Source organism: Myotis daubentonii, chromosome 9 (genome assembly GCF_963259705.1).
Source record: "Myotis daubentonii chromosome 9, mMyoDau2.1, whole genome shotgun sequence".
Taxonomy (NCBI): domain Eukaryota; kingdom Metazoa; phylum Chordata; class Mammalia; order Chiroptera; family Vespertilionidae; genus Myotis; species Myotis daubentonii.
Window position 1 is genome coordinate 59,512,940 of NC_081848.1, and position 22,831 is coordinate 59,535,770.

Below are 22,831 nucleotides of genomic sequence, written 5' to 3' on the forward strand. Positions count from 1 at the left end.
GAGATCATGTGGTATTTTTCCTTCATTGACTGGCTTATTTCACTTAGCATAATGCTCTCCAGTTCCATCCATGCTGTTGCAAATGGTAAGAGTTCCTTCCTTTTTAGAGCAGCATAGTATTCCATCGTGTAGATGTACCACAGTTTTCTAATCCATTCATCTACTGATGGGCACTTAGGCTGTTTCCAGATCTTAGCTATGGTGAATTGTGCTGCTATGAACATAGGGGTGCATATATCCTTTCTGATTGGTGTTTCTGGTTTCTTGGGATATATTCCTAGAAGTGGGATCACAGGGTCAAATGGGAGTTCCATTTTCAGTTTTTTGAGGAAACTCCATACTGTCTTCCATAGTGGCTGCACCAGTCTGCATTCCCACCAGCAGTGCACAAGTGTTCCTTTTTCTCCACATCCTCTCCAGCACTTGTCGTTTGTTGATTTGTTGATGATAGCCAGTCTGACAGGTGTGAGATGGTACCTCATTGCTGTTTTGATTTGCATCTCTCGGATGATTAGTGACTTTGAGCATGTTTACATATTTCTCTTGGCTTTCTGAATGTCCTCTTTTGAAAGGTGTCTATTTAGGTCCTTTGCCCATTTTTTGATTGGATTGTTTATCTTCCTTTTGTTAAGTTGTATGAGTTCCCTATAAATTTTGGAGATTAGGCCCTTATCAGATATGACATTGGCAAATATGTGTTCCCACACAGTGGGTTTTCTCGTTGTTTTGTTGATGGTTTCTTTTGCTGTGCAGAAGCTTTTTATTTTGATGTAGTCCCATTTGTTCATTTTCTCTTTAGTTTCAAGTACCCTAGGAGCTGTATCAGTGAAGAAATTGCTTCGGCATATGTCTGAGATTTTGTTGCCTTTGGATTCTTCTAGAATTTTTATGGTTTCCTGTCGTACATTTAAGTCCTTTATCCATTTTGAGTTTATTTTTGTGTATGGTGTAAGTTGGTGGTCTAGTTTCATTTTCTTGCATATATCAGTCCAATTTTCCCAACACCATTTATTGAAGAGACTATCTTGGCTCCATTGTATGTTCTTGCCTCCTTTGTCAAATATTAATTGAGCATATTGGTTCGGGCCGATTTCTGGGCTCTCTATTCTATTCCGTTGATCTATATGCCTATTCTTGTGCCAGTATCAGGCAGTTTTGAGAACAGTGGCTTTGTAATACATCTTGATATCTGGTATTGAGATCCCACCTACTTTGTTCTTTTTCAGGATTGCTGCAGCTATTCGGGGTCTTTTTTTTATTCCAGATGAATTTTTGGAGAGTTTGTTCTAGATCTATGAAGTATGCCTTTGGTATTTTAATGGGAAGTGCGTTGAATTTATAGATTGCTTTGGGTATTATGGACATTTTAATGATGTTGAGTCTACCAATCCATGAACACGGTATGTTCTTCCATCTGTTTATGTCTTCCTCTATCTCTTTTTTTCAACGTCCTGTAGTTTTCTGAGTAGAGGTCTTTTCCCTCTTTAGTTAAGTTTATTCCTAGGTAGCTTAATTTTTTTGGTGTGATGGTAAACGGGGTTGTTTTTATAATCTCTCTTTCTGAAAGTTCACTATTGGTGTATAGAAATGCCTCAGATTTCTTGGGGTTAATTTTGTATCCTGCTACATTGCCAAATTCATGTAGTAAGTCTAGTAGCTTTTTGATGGAGTCTCTAGGGTTTTGTATGTATAATATCATGTCGTCTGCAAATAAGGACAGTTTTACTTCCTCTTTTCCAATTTGGATGCCTTTTATTTCTTCTTCTTGCCGAATTGCAATGGCTAACACTTCCAGTACTATGTTGAACAGGAGTGGTGAGAGGGGGCATCCCTGTCTTGTTCCTGTTCTTAGGGGAAATGATGTTAGTTTTTGTCCATTGAGTATGATGCTGGCTGTGGGCCTGTCATATATGGCTTTTATTATGTTGAGGTATGATCCTTCTACTCCCGCCTTACTGAGAGTTTTTATCAAAAATGCGTGTTGAGTTTTGTCAAATGCTTTTTCTGCATCAATTGATATGACCATGTGGTTTTTTTCTTTCAATTTGTTTATGTGATGTATCACGTTTATTGATTTGCAGATATTGTACCTTCCTTGCATCCCTGGGATAAATCCTACTTGGTCATGGTGTATGATCTTTCTGATGTACTGCTGGATCCGATTTGCTAAGATTTTGTTGAGGATTTTGGCATCTATGTTCATGAGGGATATTGTCCTGTAATTCTCTTTCATTGTGTTGTCTTTACCTGGTTTTGGTATTAGGGTGATGCTGGCTTCATAGAATGAGCTTGGAAGTGTTCCTTCCTCTTGAATTTTTTGTAGTAGTCTGAGGAGGATAGGTTTTAATTCTTCCTTGAATGTTTGGTAAAACTCCCCTGTGAAGCCGTCTGGTCCTGGGCTTTTGTTTGATGGAAGCTTTTTGATGACTGCCATGAGCTTCTTGAGAAATAACTTGGTAATTAAAATATTTTCATATCCTAAACCATTGGCGGAATAGAAAACAAGCTTCTACAACTCCAGCTAGAAATGAAGACAAGCAATCCAGCCAAAGTCAGCAGCAAGAAAACACAGTAAATTAGACCTCTCCCTTTCCACTTCCCTCAGCAATGCATTTTAATACATAGTGTGAACACATTGTCTCATTAAGTGATAACCACACCTAGTGATAAAACCATTAAAGTATGCCATCCTATTTTGTCATACACAGTGTGTTATTGTGACCACTCTATACGCACTAGATATTTCCAGAGAATCCCTAAGAATTATAGTTTTCTTGGGGGGAAAAATCCACCTCTTGGTGTTTCAAAGCAATAAAGTAATATGAGCAAATGAGATTCTACTGAATTCCTGCTGCTATTTCTCTTAGGGCATTTGCTGGTGAGAAATATATATATATATCTCAACACTAATAAAAGAGAAAAATGGTAATTGGCGTACGAGCTACCCTTTTCATTGGCTAATCAGGGCTATATGCAAATTAACTGCCAACTAAGATTGGCAGTTAACTGCCAACAAGATGGCGGTTAATTTGCATATGTAGGCACAATGCAGGGAGGCGAAAGGGAAAGCAGGAAGAAGCCCCCTGCCACTGACAGTGATCGGAAACCCAGGGGGGAGCTAAGAGCTGGGGGGCAGGGCAAAGGTGGCCCTGGGGCCGCCTTTGCCCTGCCCCCCAGCCATGATCGGAGAATCAGGTGCCTTTGCTGCCCTGGCCAGTGATAGCAGGAAGTAGGGGTGGAGCCAGCGATGGGAGCTGGGCACGGTCGAAGCTGGCAGTCCCAGGAGCTAGGGGTCCCTTGCCTGGGCCTAAAGCGAAGCCCACGATCACGGGGCCGCTGCAGCTCCGGGTCCTCGCTGCCCGGGCCGGACACCTAGGCCAGAGGCGTCAGGCCTGGGCAAGGGGCCGATCCTGCGATTGGAGGGTGATGGGGGTCAACGCCTGAGGGCTCCCAGTATGTGAGAGGGGGCAGGCTGGGCTGAGGGACACTCCCCCCCGCCCCACACCCAGTGCACGAATTTCGTGCACCGGGCCCTAGTATATATATATTAGTGTTTCCTGTTTTTTATTGTTATTTTCTATTTTTTCTTATGCCAAAATATTTTACTCCATTTCATAAGTCTTTTAAATTTCTCTGTTATTCTAAACCAAATCTATAATTTGTGTAATGTGAAGGTGTTTGCATCTTCCTAATATAATACAAGCGTGAAGTTTTCCTAAATTCAGAAGAATTGGCAATGGTTTTAATTTTTCATCTGTTTTTTTTCCCCCCTGCAAATTCATTTTTTAAAGTACTCTTATATTTAAGTAATACCTAAAAGTCTTCCTACATCTTCTCCCAGCTTCTAGTGTTTAGTGAGTAAAACTGGACTTCTATACTAGTCAATGAGATGCTCTAAAGCACACCGAGTTTAAATTGAATTAAAATCTCCTATCATTTCCTTTTAAAAAGTATTTTTATTGATTTCAGAAAGGAAAGGAGAGGGAGAGAGCTTAAAAGATCAATGAATAGAATCATGGATCGGCTGCCTCCTGCATGCCCCCTACTGAGGATCGAGCCCGCAAACTTGGCATGTGTCCTGACTGGAAATTGAACCGTGACCTCCTGGCTCATAGGTCAGTGGAATTTTATGCAAGAGGTACAGATACCCATTCAACTTCAATGAACAACTTAAGTATTCACATGCCTATTGGCACCCACATAAGATACCCTGTAACCTCTGGGTTAAGAACTTTGACTCCAACATGAACAATCATCCAAGCACAATTACTGTTAATTAACATGATTAATTAATCTTTCTCCTGTGTTCTTTCCTTTCTTACTGTAAAAGTTTTTACTTAAAAAGATTTTTTATATGTCACTTGGAACAGCAAATGCAGTCAAATGTCCACCTATAACCCTGCTTAATGAATAAGGTTCCCTGGGGCTCTTATTCAGAGGAACATGCTGGGCCCCTCATACTGATTTCCTCCGTAAATAAAACTGACAGTCTTCAGTACAGGAGTGGATCAATTGCAGAAATCTTTGAACTGCCTGGCATTGTGTTGTACCAAATTGAAATTGTTCAGTTAGAATTGATCTCTCCCATCTCTGTATCTGTATTATAGTGCTGTCTATTACTCACGTTTTTATGTAAAAGTATAGCTTCCAAATCAGTGTGAGCTCCCTGATGGAAAGTGCTTTTTTAAATCATTTTTCAAATCATCCATAGACGCATATGGCCCTTAAAGAATAGTAGAAAAGTAAGGTTTTATATATAGAAAAATATATATCGGTATCTACCTATATGTCTAGATACCTACATGCATATCTAGGTTGATCAAATGATATATCTATTTATCTTTACCTGCTGCTTGTATTTATGTAATATTTTTTCAAAACACTGCATTTTTTATGCATCTATGCTGTTTTAAGGTCTGCACTGAGGTATTGATAGATATGATGTTATTTAATCCTCATGGCAAAATACTTTGAAATAGATCTTGTTATCTTAGTTTGTAGTGGACAAAATAGAAGCTCAAATTTATATACGGTAGCTAATAAGAAATACTGCTGGGATTTGAACATATTCTTTATTATTAAAAGATTTAGCTAACATGACTAAAAAAAGATCTATGCAGTGTAATTATATTTACTTTATTTCTCTTATCTCTGCCTTTATAAAGTACTTTTAATTTTGGTAAGGCAAGTACTAGCTTCCCAGGTTTTGTACTATTGCGCATTTGCCATTTAAATATAGAAAGCTTAATGGATTGCTGTTTTCTAGACTTTCTTTTTTAAAATATATTTTTATTGGTTTCAGAGAGGAAGGGAGAGGGATAGAGAGATAGAAACATCAATGATGAGAGAGAATTGACTGGCTGTCTCTGAACACCCCCTATTGGTGGGGTATCGAGCCTGCACCCCCAGAATGTGCCCTTGGCCAGAATCAAACCTGGGACCCTTCAGTCCGCAGACCAACACTATCCATTGAGCCAAACCAGATTGGGCTGTTTTCTAGACTTTCAACGCTTGTTTATTTGCCATGTCCAGAGGCATCAGTATCAATCACCAACAACTCTCCTATGCTTTCAAGTTAATCTAGTCCTCTGTCCCTAGAACTACCGTTCTTACCAAGTTTATTCCCAGAATCATTAGTAATCAGTTGCCATGAAATTTAAGATGGAAGTCTAATTGTGAAAAAGGGAAGTGTGCATGCATTTACCAATTACATATTCAAAAAATATATTTACTCCAAAAAGTAATCTGTTTAGATTTTTATGGCTAAGCATTCTAATAAAGTATCCATTGTTCTTTCATATCATGAGTAGTAAGTATTATAATTTCACTCTCATTGTTTGGAAGACCAGTGTGAAGCTGGTAGTTTTTAAAGAGGCTGATAAGGCAAATGTATCGTTAATAAGTGATAATGTTAAATAATTGTTTATAAAGAATAACTTTAAATAGAATCAGAGACTTTGCAGCTTAAACTCTTTCTACCTGTGTCATGCAGCTGACTTCAGCCGTCTTTTTGCCGGAGGCTGGTTAAGAAAGGCCCTTGTGATTTTGCAATTAAATAATTTTACTGCATAGCTACTGTGAGTATGGCGTAGGTAAGACTTTTTTATAACTCAGAGTTCTCACTCTTTCTAAAACTTGGATGTTAAGCTGGATGTCTGACAAACTTACAGCTCTAATGAAAAGATTGAAAAAAACAGAACACAGGAGGTGGTGTTAGCTGTGGATAGCAAATTACTGCAGGAAAGAGATGAGGTCAGGAAGGGTTCACTTACTGGCAAGCAGAAATAAAAGAAACAGAAATTTAAAGGATCCATGGACTTGCAATGTGTGACAGAAAACATATACTTGGGGATTTTGCCCTTGAGAAGACTTCTGTTAATGTCTAGAGATATTTTGTTTAAACAACTTGGTGGTGAGTTATTACTGGAAAACAAAACAAGAAAACAGAATCCATGTACATTCTCTAGAGTAATATTCTCTGTGACAGTCTACTCTAGGAGGACTTGACTGGTGCTCTTTGTCCTTGGGGAAATACTACCTTAATCCACTTTAAATTTGGGTTTACCAAATGATCTTCTGAATAAAAATCTACCTGTTCAAGAGCCTTCCTATTGAGAAGGGGCATCCTGGATCAGAGACTCAGACATTCCTATCGCTATAGAGGTGTATGTCACATCTATAATAATAAAAGTGTAATATGCTAATTAGACTGGACAGCTGAATGACCTTCCGGACTTCATTCCAGATATCCTTCCGGATGAAGCTGCTGCGGGGGGTGGGGGGGTGGTGGGGGGTGGGGGCTGAGCCAGAGGCGGTTAGGGGAAATTAGGCAGGCATGCAGCCAAGCAGTTAGGGTGATCAGGCAGGCAGGCGACTGGTTAGGGGTGATCAGGCAGGCAAACAAAGGCAGTTAGGGATGATCAGGAAGGTAGGCAAGTGGATAGGGGCAATCAGGCAGGCAGGCAGGTGAGTGGTTAGGGGTGATCAGGCAGGCAAGCAAAGGCAGTTAGGGGTGATCAGGCAGGTAAGCAAGTGGTTAGGGGAGATCAGGCAGGCAGGCAGGCAAGCGGTTAGGAGCCAGTGGTCTCGGATTATGAGAGGGATGTGTGACTGCCAGTTTAGGACCGATCCCAAAGGGATTGCTAGAGGGTGCAGGCTGGGCTGATGGACACCCGCTCTGTGCACAAATTTCATGCACCGGGCCTCTAGTCCTATCTAATAATAGAGAAACATGGTAATTAACCATAACTTTGCTACCCTTCCCATTGGCTAATCAGCAAGATATGCAAATTAACTGCCAACCAAGATGGTGGCCGGCAGCCAGGCAGCTGAAGCGAACAGGAGGCTTGCTTGCTCCAGTGATGGAGGCAGCCAAGGTTCCCCACATGCCGCTGCCGGCCTCTGAGCTGCAGTCTAAGAAACAATGTTGCAAATATAGAAGCTAAAATAACTCCATGCTTTCAGCCAGCTGGCTGAGCTGGAGTTGCAACAGTGTTTCAATTATAGAACCCAAACAAACCAGATACCTGCTTTCAGCAGCTGAGGTCTCAGAGCTGGAGTCGAGCCTCAGAGCTAAAGCCAGCTCTCAGTTCCAGTGACAGCCATAGAAGGTAAATAAATCCCAGAATAAAAAAAGAAAAAAGAAGAAAAGGAGAGGTTGGGAGCTTTAGTCAACCGCCAGCCTGAAAACGGCCCTCAGCCCCTCACCCAGACTGGTCAGGCACCCCAGTGGGGACCCCCACCCTGAAGGGGGTGTGACCAGCTGAAAACAGCTATTATCCCCTCATCCAGGCTGGCCAGGCACCCAAGTGGGGACCTCCACCCTGAAGGGGGTATGACCAGCTGAAAACAGCCATCATCCCCTCACCCAGGCTGGCAAGGCACCCAAGCGGGACCCCCACCCTGATCTGGGATACTCTTCAGGGCAAACCAGCCGGCCCCCACCTGTGCACCAGGCCTCTATCCTATATAGTAAAAGGGTAATATGCAAACTGACCCTAACAGCAGAAGGACTGGCAATGACTGGTCACTATGACACACAGTGACCATCACGGGGCAGACGCTCAATGCAGGAGCTGCCCTCTGGTGGTCAGGGTGCTCTCACATGGGAGGAGCTCTGCTCAGCCACAAGCCAGGCTGATGGCTGCCAGTACAGCGGTGGTGGTGGGAGCCTCTCCTACCTCCACAGCAGTGCTAAGGATGTCCGACTGCAGTTTAGGCCTGCTCCCCGCTGGCAAGTGGACATTCCCCGAGGGCTGCCGGACTGCCAGAGGGATGTCTGATTGCCAGCTTAGACCCAATCCCCCGGGGAGAAGGCCTCAGCCAGCAGGTGGTCATCCCCTGAGGGGTCCCAGACTGCGAGAGGGCACAGGCCGGGCTGAGGGACCTCCCTCCCCCCTGAGTCCACAAATTTTTGTGCACCAGGCCTCTAGTCTATATAATAAAAGCCTAAGTGACCATTATGGTGGAACGACCAGAACAATCAATCGCTATGATGCACACTGACCACCAGGGGGCAGATGGTCAATGCAGGAGCTGAACCCTGGTTGTCAGTGTGCTCCCACTGGGGGAGCACCACTGAGCCAGAAGCCAGACTCACGGCTGGCGAACATCTCCCATCTCCTCTGCAAAACTAAGGAGCAAGGGGTCCTGGACATCCCCCGAGGGGTCCTGGACTCAAGAAGGCACAGGCCAGGCCGAGAGACCCCCCTCCATGTTCGAATTTCATGTACCAGGCCTCTAGTTATAAATATAAAGATGTAGCATCAGGTTTATCTGTTTCTCACTTCCCCGATTAGTTCCTGAAAGTCAGCTACCAGGACTTAGAAGGTCTCTGGGGGAATAAGAACATCCTGTCTAGGGGCAGGAGAGACTCCTTCAGGTTTTATTTCACCATCAACAGCGGCTTCTGCTCTCAGGACTGGCATTTCTCCTTCCTCGGCTGAGGTAACTGACTGCCGGGCTGCAGCTAAGTGCTACAAGACAAGCTGCATGGCGCAAGTTTAGGCATGCTTCTTAGAAAGAAGATAATAGGATCAGGAAAACCCTGCCTTCATACAGATATATATTCCAGCAAAAATCACAAGTGAGAGGTATAGCTTACAAGTGAGAGGTATAGCAATATACAACAACTACCTCACAGCCTTCAGATATCCAGCAGCCTCCTGCCAGGAAGAAAGAAAAAGAGCTAATCCTGATACATGCTCTCAGATCAGTAACCCACAGATGGTGTTAACAACAAAGTCCCGATATCAGTTGTGCAGTACAGTGTTATCAACTGTAGTCACCATGCTAATCACCACTAGATCATCAGAACTTATTCATCGTGTAACAAATTTTCTACCCTTTTACAGATCTCTCTTTAAATCCTGGCAACTGCTTTTGTACTCTCTATTTTTATGAGTTAAACTGCCTCCCCCTGTGTTTAGATTCCATATATATGTGATACTACATAGCATATATCTTTCTCTGGCTTATTTCACTTAGCGTAATGCCCTAACACGTTCACCCATGTTGTCACAAATGGCAGGATTTCCTTCTTTTATATATATATATATCAGATCCTGAATCCAATCACATCTGCAATCACATTGATACTGTATTTTCTGTATCTATTCCTCCATTGATAGACACTTAGGTTGTTTCCATACCTTGGCTATTTTGAATAATGCTTCAATTAATATGGGAGTACAGATATCTCCTCAAGATAATGATTTCATTTCCTTTGGACATATACTCAGAGATTAGTTCGTTGGTTCAAACAGTAGTTCTAGTTTTAATATTTTCAGGAACTTCCATATTATTTTCTATAGTGGCTGGACCAGTTTACATTACCAGCTAAAGTGGAGTAGGCTTCCCTTTGTCTTAACATCCTTATCAACAATTGTTATCTCTCCTCTTTCTGATAATAGACATCCTAAAAATTGTGAGTTTATATCTTATTTTGGTTTTTATTTCAGCAACTGTGGAAATGACAAGGGGAAGAAAATAATTGAGTATAAGAGATATTTAGAGATGATTTGTGCGTTTATTGAGTTCTAAGATACTTTCTTCATGCAGTTGTGCAAATATTTAATTTCATTTTCTCCTCTGAATTTTAATCTTTTTATTTCCCAAAGCTTGAGTGATTTCTGAACATCACATTCTATTTCTGCATAGATAAGAGCTGCTTCACAAAGTTTCATGAAAGGATATTGTTTAATATTTCTCTCAGTTTGTAGAATGCTGGGACAGAATAGATAAAATAGCTAAGATTGCTTTCCATATCTTAGCTAAGATTTCATGGTATACTTGGTTTTGCTGTCTTCTATTGGCTGCATGCTATTATGGGCAAATCATTTTTAAGTCAAATTTGTGTAACTCGGATCATTCAAATTTATTTATTTTATTAACAAGACTATATTTTGTATGCTATTCTCCCATACAATGACACACTGATAATTTATTTAAATGTAAACTGTTACCAATTTGAGAATCTATACTAATAAAAGGGTAATATGTTAATTAGACCAGACATCTTCTGGATGTTCTTCTGTACAAAGCCATGGTGTCGGGGTCAGAGGCAGAGGCAGTTAGGGGTGATCAGGCTGGCAGGGAGGGTAGTTAGGGGTGATCAGGCTGGCAGGAGAGGGCAGTTAGGGGTGATCAGGCTGGCAGGGAGGGTAGTTAGGGGTGATCAGGCTGGCAGGTGAGGGCAGTTAGGGGTGATCAGGCTGGCAGGGAGGGCAGTTAGGGGTGATCAGGCTGGCAGGAGAGGGCAGTTAGGGGTGATCAGGCTGGTAGGGAGGGTAGTTAGGCGTGATCAGGCTGGCAGGTGAGGGCAGTTAGGGGTGATCAGGCTGGCAGGGAGAGTAGTTAGGGGTGATCAGGCTGGCAGAGGAGGGCAGTTAGGGGTGATCAGGTTGGCAGGGGAGGGCAGTTAGGGGCAATCAGGCCAGCACCAGCAGGGGAGCAGTTAGGGGGCAATCAGGCTGGCAGGCAGAGGTGGTTTGAAGCAATCAGGCAGGCAGGCAGGAGAGTGTTTGGGAGCCAGCGGGGCTGGATTGCAAGAGGAATGTCCGGCTGCTGCGGGATTAGGCCTAAACTGACAGTTGGACATCGCTCGAGGTGCCCCGGATTGGAGAGGGTGCAGGCCGGGCTGAGGGAGCCCCCACCACCCATGCCTGAATTTCATGCCCTGGGCCTCTAGTAATGTAATAATATACATTCTCTCTCTCTGTTGCATACATACATATGTATGTATATCCATATACGTACATATATACTTATACACACACACACACAGGATGGTGCAAAAGTAGATTTACATTTGTGAGTACATGAAACAGTTTATTCTTGTATTATTATTAATTATTGTATTATTTTCCATAAGAACAAGGGTAAGCCTACTTTTGTCATATTGATAATAATAAAAGCATAATATGCAAATCGACCGAACGGCTGAAGGCCCTTCCAGACCACCTTCCAGATGACCTTCCCGATGAAGCAAAGGCAGCCGCTGTGGCTGCGAGGGCCTACTCTAGCATGAGTTTCATGCATTGGGCCTCTAGTTACATATATACTAGAGGCACACACACACAGTTGGCTGTTTGTATCTGTGGGTTCCGCTCCTGCAGATTCAATCAACTGCCAGATAGATTTTTTTTTTAAAGTTGTGTTGTTGCAGACATGAACTATGTATCTAGCGTACAATGATTGCGTTGGTACTGAACACATCTGGGTTTTTTTCTTGTCATTATTCCCTAAGCAGCACAGTATAACAATTACTTACACAACATTTACATTGTACGAGGTATTATAAATAATCTAGAGATGATTTAAAGTGTACAGGAGGATGTGTGTAGATTATATGCAAATCCTCTGTCATTTTATTTAAAAGACTTGGAACCAATTCCCTGTGGATGCCAAGGGATGACCATATGCTTTTAACTGATATGTCAATTCTTGATATTTGTTCAGTGAAGCAGTTTCTTTTATTATGAAGAATATATAACAAATTAGAGGTGTTTAGAGACAAAAAATAAATTGATTTTTCCATTCCAATAAAATTATTTTTATGTCACATATGAACTTCCATTCACCATCCTCATGCATATGCATTTCACATAATTGTCATCATTATGCAAATGGATTGTCTGCTTCTGAAATACTATTACCAACATTTCTTCTTCTCTTGAGAGACTCCATAGTTATGAATTCCAATTTCATATTCTGTTGATATTCCAATATTATTAAAACATTTATGTTGTTTTTTTATTCATGTGCTATCTTCTATCTATATATTAAAAATTATATGATTTGTACATATATATGAGTGTATATATGTACCAATGTATGTTTGTATGTGTGTTTGTGTGTGTGTGTGTGTGCGTAGTTTCTATTTATTTTTCTATGATGAATTCGTAGAAGTAGAGTAATAGGACCAACAATTACAAATTTCTATGTTACTCTTGCTGTGTACTTTTGCAATTTTTCCTAAACCATTTGGTTTGAATTTTTTAAAAATGCATTTATTTATTTATTTTTTAAAATGTATTTTTATTGATTTTAGAGAGGAAGGGAGAGGGAGAGAAATATAGAAGCATCATTGATGAGAGAGAATAATTGATTGGCTGCCACAAGCTGGGCATGTGCCCTTGGCCAGAATCGAACCCAGGAACCCTCAGTCTGCAGGTCAATGCTCTATCCACTGAGCCAAACCAGCTAGGGCCTGCCTACATGTATTTAAATTATGCCAATTCTCACAACTCACTTGTCTGACCTTGGGGTAGTATACTGTACAACACTGGAAGCAATATCAGCCCCTAGGAGATATGTGGTTCTCACAATAATTGGTGGATGTTACTGGTTTTGCATATGTAGGGGTCAGCATTTCTAGAAGGCTGAATGTCAAAGGGTAGTTCTGTACAACAAAGAAATCTCCAATGTACCCTACCCTGAGTATCCTCAAACTGGACAGGAAGAGTCCCATCCCATCCCTACATATCACAAACACTCAAAACATGAATTTATTAAAGAATTAAGATGCCTCTTCCACTTGGGATCCACACAGCTTTGGTAACCCTAAATATCCCCCCTGGGGACACTGGTCTAATGTCTGCAAAACAAAGGATGACTGTGTGAATGCTGTGAAGATTTCTGGGTGGTGCCACTGCAATGAAGGAATGAAGGAAGGATTTGAGAGACATAAATGCTGTATTACATAGAGAAAGAAATATGAACTTGTTAAAGCCCCTCATTCAGATAACATGAATGCAGTCAATTCTTACATAATTAAAAAGTGTGCAAGAAGTGCCGAGAATTCTTTTTGTTTGTTTCTCTTTCTGTTCCTACTTGTGATTCCAGAGTTATTCACAAATTTATGTTATGTTTTGAACACTCACAATTGGCTGTATAAGGAACATTTTGCAATATTAAATACTGCATGTTACTCTTAAATCTGTTTATTTGCAGGTCTAGATGAAATCTGCAAGAAACAAGATACCACTTATTTATATTGATCATAAAATGGCCAGGAAGCATTGAATGTCCATTTGGTATTAAATGCTAAATATTGAGAATAGTTTTATTTTATAAACATATTTAATATGATAATTAAACCAATTAGAACATCTACTTTATTTAAATATATTTGATTTGAAATTTGACATTAATTTTATAAATATGTAGTTTGCCTTTTAATTTAATAAAGCATTAAATAAAATTTTACTGGAAAACAAATATAAAAAATAATTTATATTCTTGCCCTCGACACTGCAATTGTTAGGAGTGTACAAGCCCACTACAAGAATAAATATAAAGTACTTTATTATACTAGTGTGCAAGAGCACCAAAAATTATTACAGGAAAATTTTTAAAATATCCAATAATTTAGAAGTAGGCCATTATTGAGGAGGAACCTACATATCAGAAAAGGCTTTGTCCTGATGTCATTGAATACTTACTCACTCACTCATATTTAATTGTAATTGTGTAGTTTAGTGTAACAGTTACTGGAAAATCAGAGAAATTGATTATAAATAAATGAAATATATGAGACATTTAGGCTGGGGATCGGGCCTAAGTCAGCAGTTGGACATCCCTCTCACAATTCGGGACCACTGGCTCCTAACTGCTCACCTGACTTCCTGCCTGATTACGCCTAACTGGCCCCCCTGCCAGCCTGATCACCCCCTAACTGCCTCTGCCTGCTGGCTGGATTGCCCCTAACTGCCCCACCCCTCTGGCCTGGTCACCCCTTACTGACCCCCCATCGGCCTGGTTACCCACAGCTGCCCCCCTCTGCTGGCCTGGTCACCCCTAACTAGCCCCCTGATGTCCTTGTCTCTCCCAACTGCTGCCCCCGCCGCCAGCCTGGTCACCCCTCACTGCCCTCCTCCCCCGCCCCTCCTGCTGGCCTGATTGCCCCCAACTGCTGCCCTGCTGGTCTGGTTGCCCCAGCTCCTCCCCCCCACCCCCCGCCAGCCTGGTAACACCCAACTGCCCCCTCTGCCAGCCTGGTCACCCCACATAGCCTGCTGTTCAGTTGTTTGGTCATCCTTCACTAAGCCCCTGCCAGCCTTGTCGCCCCAGGCAGCCTGCTGGTCATTACTGTTACTGTGACGGTGTCCTGGACAATTTGCATATCATCTATTATTAGTATAGATATGTTTGGAGGTGGGTAAAAATAATAGTACAGGTTTTAGACATGTCAAAATTGAGATGTCTATTAGACATTTAATTTGCACAAACAGCTCTAGAGCCCTATCTTATATTCTTTTAGTTTTTCTTTTACTTTAAGCATTGATATAACAAGCTTCATGTAGGGTTGCCCTGGTAGGCTCTTACCTCAGATACAGTATGAAGTTTTACTTCTCGGGTTGTGTGATGCTGGGTATGTGAAGTCTACTGGGTCCCACCCAAGCATGAGGAACTTAAAATCAAGAGAGAGTTAATAACTCACATAGTAACACTTGACCAGTTATGGATGGGAATAAGTGGAAATGTGAACTCTTCAAAATTCAAATGCGTAGTTTTAAGGCACAATTATAAAATCCATAGAAAGTTATGGGAGATTTAAACCCCAGTTGACTTGAATTAAATCTATTTGGTGGCCAAAACAAATTGTAAATAATATATATCTATTTATAATCCTTATTTTTACACTTAAAGTATATTTGTTAATACTCTTCAATTTTTATATCATGTTTTAAAAAAGTTTGCTCCATGGAAAGAATATTGATAACATTATTCTTTGCATTAAACATTTAAATATTCTATGCTTATAATATTGCTATTTACTACTGTCACTATTATATGAATTCTAATTACACTGTAAGTTTTCTCCATTTTTTTTTATTAACCTATGTGAATCTTTGTATTTAAAGTGGGTTTCTTGTAGAGTCATAGAATTGAGTCTTGATTTTTTTTCTTGTGTGTCCCTTATGATGATCTCAGACTTTTAATTGGAGTTCTACATTTAATATGATATTAATAGGTTTGGGTTGAAATACAAATATTTTAAATTGACCTTTAATTATAATTTATATCATTAATTTTTACTGTTTTGCTAATACTAAATAGTTATCAAAACTTTTGATTCAGTAGGAAAAGAATAGACTATTTTGAAGTTATAATAAATAAAATAAATTTATATTTTTATTTTTTAAATAGTCCTTACAGTGTGTAGTTATTATTTGTATAAAAAGGAGATTACACACTACTGTAATAAGAATAGTTCTTTTATAGATCCACGCTAAAATTTACCACCATCTATTTTCCTAAATGTTTCCTTGAGTAGCAGAATGCAGTTTTCTCATAGTATACACCTGTGTTTTCTTCTGGTTTTAGTCCACATTTACATAATAGCCACCTGAAAATGCAGACCATATAATATTTATCCCAGATTATGGGGATATGTAGCAAGCCATTCAAATGATGGGTTGCATTTTCCCCTTTCCCAAGCAGATGTTTTTTGGTTGTATAGGCAACTTTGTTGATTATCTTCTCCCCTTGGGTTCCAGTACTAAATGAGAATAACTATTTATTATCACTTGTTCTTAAACAGATACCTTCTGACCTATCACAGAAGTATGACTTGAAAAAGACTGAAACACAAGAAGACCGGTATTCTTCTGACCTATAAAGAGGCCTCTAAGTAGACAGTTGTATAATACATGTAATATTGGCATGCTGATAAAGCAGACTTTAAGGGGAGGAAAGGCTGAAATCTGATTATATGTTCCGGTAGGCCTTTCTCTCTCTAGAACTGAAAAAGTTTTAAGAGAGTTGGATATGGTCAATATTTCCATTTCATCTTCATATAGTAATGATCTTCCAACAGAAAAGATATTAAAAAAAAAAAAACTAAATGGAAAACTTTTTAATGGAATATTAGAAGTTTCTTAACTTTTCTATATTAGCTTTTTCCTGCCCCAAATATATTGCTTTCATCTACTGGTTTGGCTGTGCACAATATTTCATCGTTTTCAGTCATGTGTGACTCGGCCTTTCCAAGGTCATTTTTCAAAATGGAGATTTATCAACATTTAATGAAAAGATTAATTCTTTCTGGTTTGGGAGTTCTATTTTGGCAAGAAATTTTGATCTTGTAAGATATTTTTTTCTTTCCCTATTCTTTCTAACTGTTCTTAGTGTATTTGTCTTCCATTTTTTTATATGTTCCTATTAATCTCAAAGCTAATGTAATATTGATTTTTTTTCTGAAGTTATGTTTTGTTGGAAATTGGAAGCATTCTTTAGATCAAATAATGTAGTATTTTTTAACTGCGACACTGAGTGAGATGAATTAACATGGTGGAATATCTAGGAAAACTTATGATCCCTTCCGTTACACGATAGCAACAGAAAAATGTGTAGGAAGGGCAATTCAGCTGTCAAATTTTTACGTCAATACTTTAAACAAGTCACCTAACTTGAAATACTGTGTCAATCATGTTTTAAGAGGTTTCTTTATCCTTAATAAATGGTTTTAAAAAATGGTAGCAACGGAAGAGAGACTGGAAATGCTGAAGTGAATTCCTAGGTGTCATTCTAAATGCACTCACAGTTAGGGGGGACATCAAAAGTTCTTCCCAAGTCTTTTATTTCTTAAAAATGAAATAGTCTCCATGCTAGAGAGACTCATTTTGGGGTGGCAAATTTTGTTTTCCCATAAAAGGAAAGTTCCTGAGACATATTAGATGATCAATATATTTTTATTGACTATATGAATAAAAATGAATTGCAGTCTGAACTCAAATAATTTGTTTTTGCTGAGGGCTAGAATATAAATTACTTCATCAGTCAGTATGAAGTCAGGTGGGAACAAAGAAATTTATTTTCTATATTAATTTTAACAATACAGCATTGTGTAACTAAGACAATTTTATCTGTCCTCAAATGTTTACAGATCACAAAGATCAGAATTACGTAAGAAACTTTTGAATTTATTACATCTAATATGAGACACATCATCTAAATTTCCTCAAGTTCACTAGGTAATCCTAATTTGTTGCAAGATTGGGAACCATTGCTCTAGCTCAATCCGCCAACCCATTCATCATTACGGTGTCCCTGGAAGGCCAATTACCATTGCTGCCTCCAATGGCTCTTGTGATAGAGGACTCGCTATTTTTTTAAAAAAATACATATCACAAAGAAAGAAAGAGATAGGGAAGGAGGAATAGAGGGAGGGGAGAGAGAGAGAGAGAGAGAGAGAGAGAGAGAGAGAGAGAGATACTGTTAAAAAAACTTCTATTGAACACTTATATGTGAGAAGCCTAGGCTGAGACCTTTACATTCATCTCACTTTTTAAAAAACTTACCTCTCAGATATGTTTTTGATTAGTCTCTGAGAAACTAAATAACTTTTCCAATCTCATACAGTTAAGTAAACGGAAAAATTACGATTTGAAACCAGGCTTTTCTGACTGAATAGTTCTTGTAATTAAATATTTTACTCTGTTTTATTATAATCAACAATAATGCAAAAACTAATATTGCATATTAGCATGGGCATGTATTATGGTTCAGTAAGAGCCACAGAATGATCAACAAATCTATACCTATCTACTCAAGTACAAAAATGTATTTTTTGTTAATCCTCACCTGAGGATATATTTGCCATTGATTTTTCAGAGAGTAGAAGAAATGGGAAGAGACAGAGAGAGAAACATCAATGTGAGAGAAACACATGGATTGGTTGCTTCTTGCACATACCTCTGCTGGGGCCAGGGATCAAGTCTGCAACTGAAGTACGTGCCCTGCACCAGGAATTGAACCTGTGGCCCTTTGGTGCAAGGGCTGGTGCTCTAACCAATGAGCAAACTGGCTAGGGCTCAAGTACAAAAATATTAAGTCAGGAATTGAATGATATTTTTAAAAAACATGTTCAATTTGAATAGGATTAGTATTTTGTTCAGAAAGCAGTCATTTTCACAGGTCAAGTTATTTCTTTTTATCTTATCTTTAGATTAGATCCTATTTAATTAAATTTGGATTTTTAGTCAGGCAATCAGTTCTCTTTTTGGAAGGTTATTGAATACAGCAGATAATAGCAAAATAATAAGATATCTAGAAGCAAAGCAGCCCATTTCCTAGATCAATACTTATTTTCAGAGTGAAATCAGAAAAATTATTTTAATTTTTCTTTCTGCAAATAGAAAGTTTGATATTTTTAAAACAAACTTCTACTTCATATTCCTTCCTTTGTATTTCTTCAAAACAACTACAATGTATACTTCCTGAAATTCATCCAAATATCTTCTGTAATATTTTGAAACCTTAATCTGATGGAGAAGATGGAAAAGTAGGATAGGGAAAAAGTTTAGGGTCAATTAATATCTTCTTGTTGAAGTTGACAACTCAAAATTTTGTGCCTACCTCGCCTCAGCATATATTTGTTTCAAGTTAAAAGTATATAAACTGGTGAAGAAGATATTTTATAAAGATAATATATTTGGTAAATAAATAAAATTTGAAACCAGAGAAATTCACTGATTTTCTTACACCCTAGGCTAGTATTTCTTATGTTGGGTTTATACAAATAAGTAAACCCTACTCACCCAGATATTGTGATGTACAGTGGCCCTTATTTGCAGTTTCACTTTCTGTGGTTTCCATTACCCACGGTCAACCATGGTCCAAATTTATTAAATGGAAAATTCCAGAAATAAACAGTTCATAAGTTTTAAATTGGATGGCATTAGTAACAAGATGAAATCTTGTGCTGTGTGACTCCATTCCATCTAGGTTGTAAATCATCCCTTTTGTCCAGTGTATCCATTCTGTGTGAGTTATATGCCAGGGGCTTTTATTATTAGTTTTTGTTAATCTCTTACTGTGCATAATTTAATTAAATTTTATCATAGTTATATATGTATGTGTAGGAAAAAACAGTATATATGTATATATATACCTGGTATATGGTTTGGTACTATTCGTGCTTTCAGGCATCTACTGGGACTCTTGGATAAGACCTCAGTGGATAAGGGGAGGGATTGCTGTATAAAGGTAATTCAAGTAAATTATACATTGGGTTTTATTTTCCCCCCTTTTCTTAGAGAAAAACACTTTTTTAAGGACTTAATGGAAATAATTTTAAATTGCTATTTATTTATGTGAAGCTAGATTAATTTTAGATGTTCCCCTTTATACCACCAATATTTCAAATTTTCTGTGCCATTTCCCTCATCTGTCTACTCTTGAATTAGTTTCATTTACTCTCAGGGCTTATTTGAATCCAGAGAAAAACTTACCAAAATCCTTTCAAGCAAAGTGGACTTATTTTGAAATTATAGAGGTGATTATATTTCATTTTTAAAATTCCAGTCCTTTTATTCAAGAAGGTGAAGGGAAAGGAGAACAAAGCTCCACATTATTAAATCAGAATTTAAATGAATTGCTTAATAGAGAGGAAGAGATCTAAAGAATTAGGTTGTCATAAATCATGAAATAAAGTATATTATACTCTAATAGTTTTTTTTGAGGCTAAAAGTGAGCCATGGTATTCTTTGTAATTGTAGGTTAATAATACCAGTCCCTTACAATAACAACACCACTTGTTGAGCCAAACACTACTCTTCCTAAACCATGCATGAAACCTGTGTATTATCTACTAGACTAGAAATTTTCAACTTGTGTGCCTTGAGAAATTTTAAAACATGCAATAATACCTCACTATTTAGTCAGAGGCACTGACATATTTTCCCTTGTGTTGTCAAATAAAATAATAACAACAGTCAACACAACAATAGCCATCTAGTGTGAATGTCCTGTTGTGAACCATAAATATATAGGTTATATAAAAGAGTTTTATCTTATTGGTCATGTTTTATACTAAGGTTGCAACTGACTGGTTAATTCTTGGAACCAGAAATTCTTATATACAAGCATAAGCATCTGATTTTTAAAAAGTCATTTTGGAGCAAAAGTGTAGGTTATTACTATTATCTTTTTGTAAACAATCAAAATTATACCTATATTTTTTGTCAGATTGGCAAAAAATATATGTTTTGGTGTGCTATAGAATTTTAGTAATTAGTTTATGTGCACCCTGAGATTAAAAGGTTGAAAATTGCTGTAGTAGACAGTCAAAGCTCTGTTCTTAATTTAGAATATCCAGAAAGAAGAAATGTTTTATTTAAAAAGAAAAAGCATAGAACTCACCCAGTTAAATAAAACTGCTCTGTTTGAATATTGGGGATAAAAATGTGTCCCTATTTTCCTTTTATTCACATATTGGTTTTATTATAAATGTTTTTCTGAGGCAACCTCAAAAATCATTTAACATCTGGGCTACTTTAATGTGATAATAAATAAGTTGAGATTTTTCAACTCTGTGTTGAATAGATCTTAGTCCTCCCCTTTGAACACATGCTTTATCATATTGATGGGGCAAGTGTGTAGAATTAGTTGACAACATGAAATTTAGGCTTAGGAAGAGAAAAGGGATGAGAATGTGAAAAACACAAGTGTATATATTTGCAAAGTAACCTCTAGAGAGGTACTGTGAGTGCAAACAAATTACGTTTGCCACACAGGGATGGGGGAAGGAGCCAAACTGGGTAAATAAGAATCTGACACAGAGCCTGGAGTGTATTGTCTGGATTTGTGTGCTACCGTGGAAGTCATCATGGTTAGAGTCACAGTTGTTGATTCTATCAGGTAGGAAAGGAGGTTGAGCTCACCTCTGAATGATAGAATGGAGTCTTTAGTGAAAATGCCCACTGAGTGTAAGAAAAATATGTAGTTTAATCCCTTAAAATGCTTCCTATTTGGGGGTGCACAGTGATGAGATTCTCTAAGTGGGAGCTAACTAGAGAGGGAAAAACAATTATTCCGTACTTCTCTCATCTCCTTCAATAGTTAAGATTCAGTCAAGAAAACAGAAACCACTCTGGAATGTTCAATTAAGAAGAGATTTAACACCCTCATAAGGGCTGGTGGTCAGGATAGCTGTTAGTCTGAGTATTAGGACCTAGATGTTGCTACCACCAAGCAGGTCAGAACGTGTATTTCAGAGCAATATGCACCTCTGAGAAAGGTGAGACTCATGGAGAGGACCCAGAGGCTGACCCAGAATTCCAGGACTGATAAAAATACGTCCGTCTTCCATTTCCACAGCAGTAAAACTCCTGCTTTCCTTCAGCTTTTCAAATCTTGTGAGAGTGCCTGTTATTAGTAAATTCTAAACTGGAGTCCTGCGCAAAGGATTTCTGAAAAATGTAGTTTCCAAGCTTCTAGATTGTCATGCAAAGGACAACCAGAAAGGGATAGAATTTTAGTAATTAGTGTATGTGCACCGTGAGATGAAAAAGCTCCCTCCTAACAAGGATTTTTTGTTTTGTTTTATTTTACCTTCGCTATAAACTTCTCTCTCTTAGGATCCTTCGCATAACAAGTACTTATTGAAATTATCTGTGGTACAAAGCATGTTTAAATGGAGAAGTAATTTGAGAGCAAATCAAGGAACTGGAGAGACTGTGACCTTTAGAGACCTAGATGTATTCATCTACTAGGGCTACCATAATAAAATTCACAGACTGAGAGGCTTAAACAACAAAAAATTATTCTCCTCCCAGTTCTGGAGGCTGGAAGTTGGAGATCAAAGTGTCAGTAGGGTTTGTTCCCTCTGAAGTCCAAAGGGAGAACGGGTTCCATATGTTTCTCCTGGCTTCTGGTGGTTTGCTGGATGTCTTTGGCATCCTTTGACTTGGAGACACATCACTCCAACCGCAGCAGTAGCACTTGGGGTGTTGATGAGTTCTCGGGGATCCTGCAGAAAGATAGTGCAGGACTAGAATGTAGAGACCATAGAAAACCATGCTAGGTAGTGTACCCATATAGGCACACACGTTGTGTAGAAACTTTCGATGTGTCAGGCCTGAAGCAAACGGTGTTGTGACAAGTCGGTGTAAAATGAGCAGATGATATTCACAGAGAAAGAAGAATAACCTCTCTCTCCTGGAGGCTGTGTCAGCCGTTCAGTGATCATTCCCTCCTGCTTCTGTTTCAGTTTTGTGCGGGTCTAAGTGAACAGCCTCTGTCCTGCGACTGATTTGGTTCCCATGTGCTGCACCGAATCTTCTTCCTCTTATCATCCACTTTGCAGGCTTTCTGCAGTTGCTTTTCTGACTGCTTTTTTTTTTTTTTTTAATCACAGTTGGAGAGCTATGTTGTTCCCAAAGGAAGCCTTCCTTTGTCACAGGAGAGAAAAATGTGTGTCTTCCCAGCAGGATGACACAGAGGGCAATTGATGCCCTGGGAACAAATGCATAAACGGTCTCTCTAATGTCTTCTGTTTCTCCGCTTTAAAGTACTATCAGGGGAAGAAAGTTGCAAAAGATCTTCA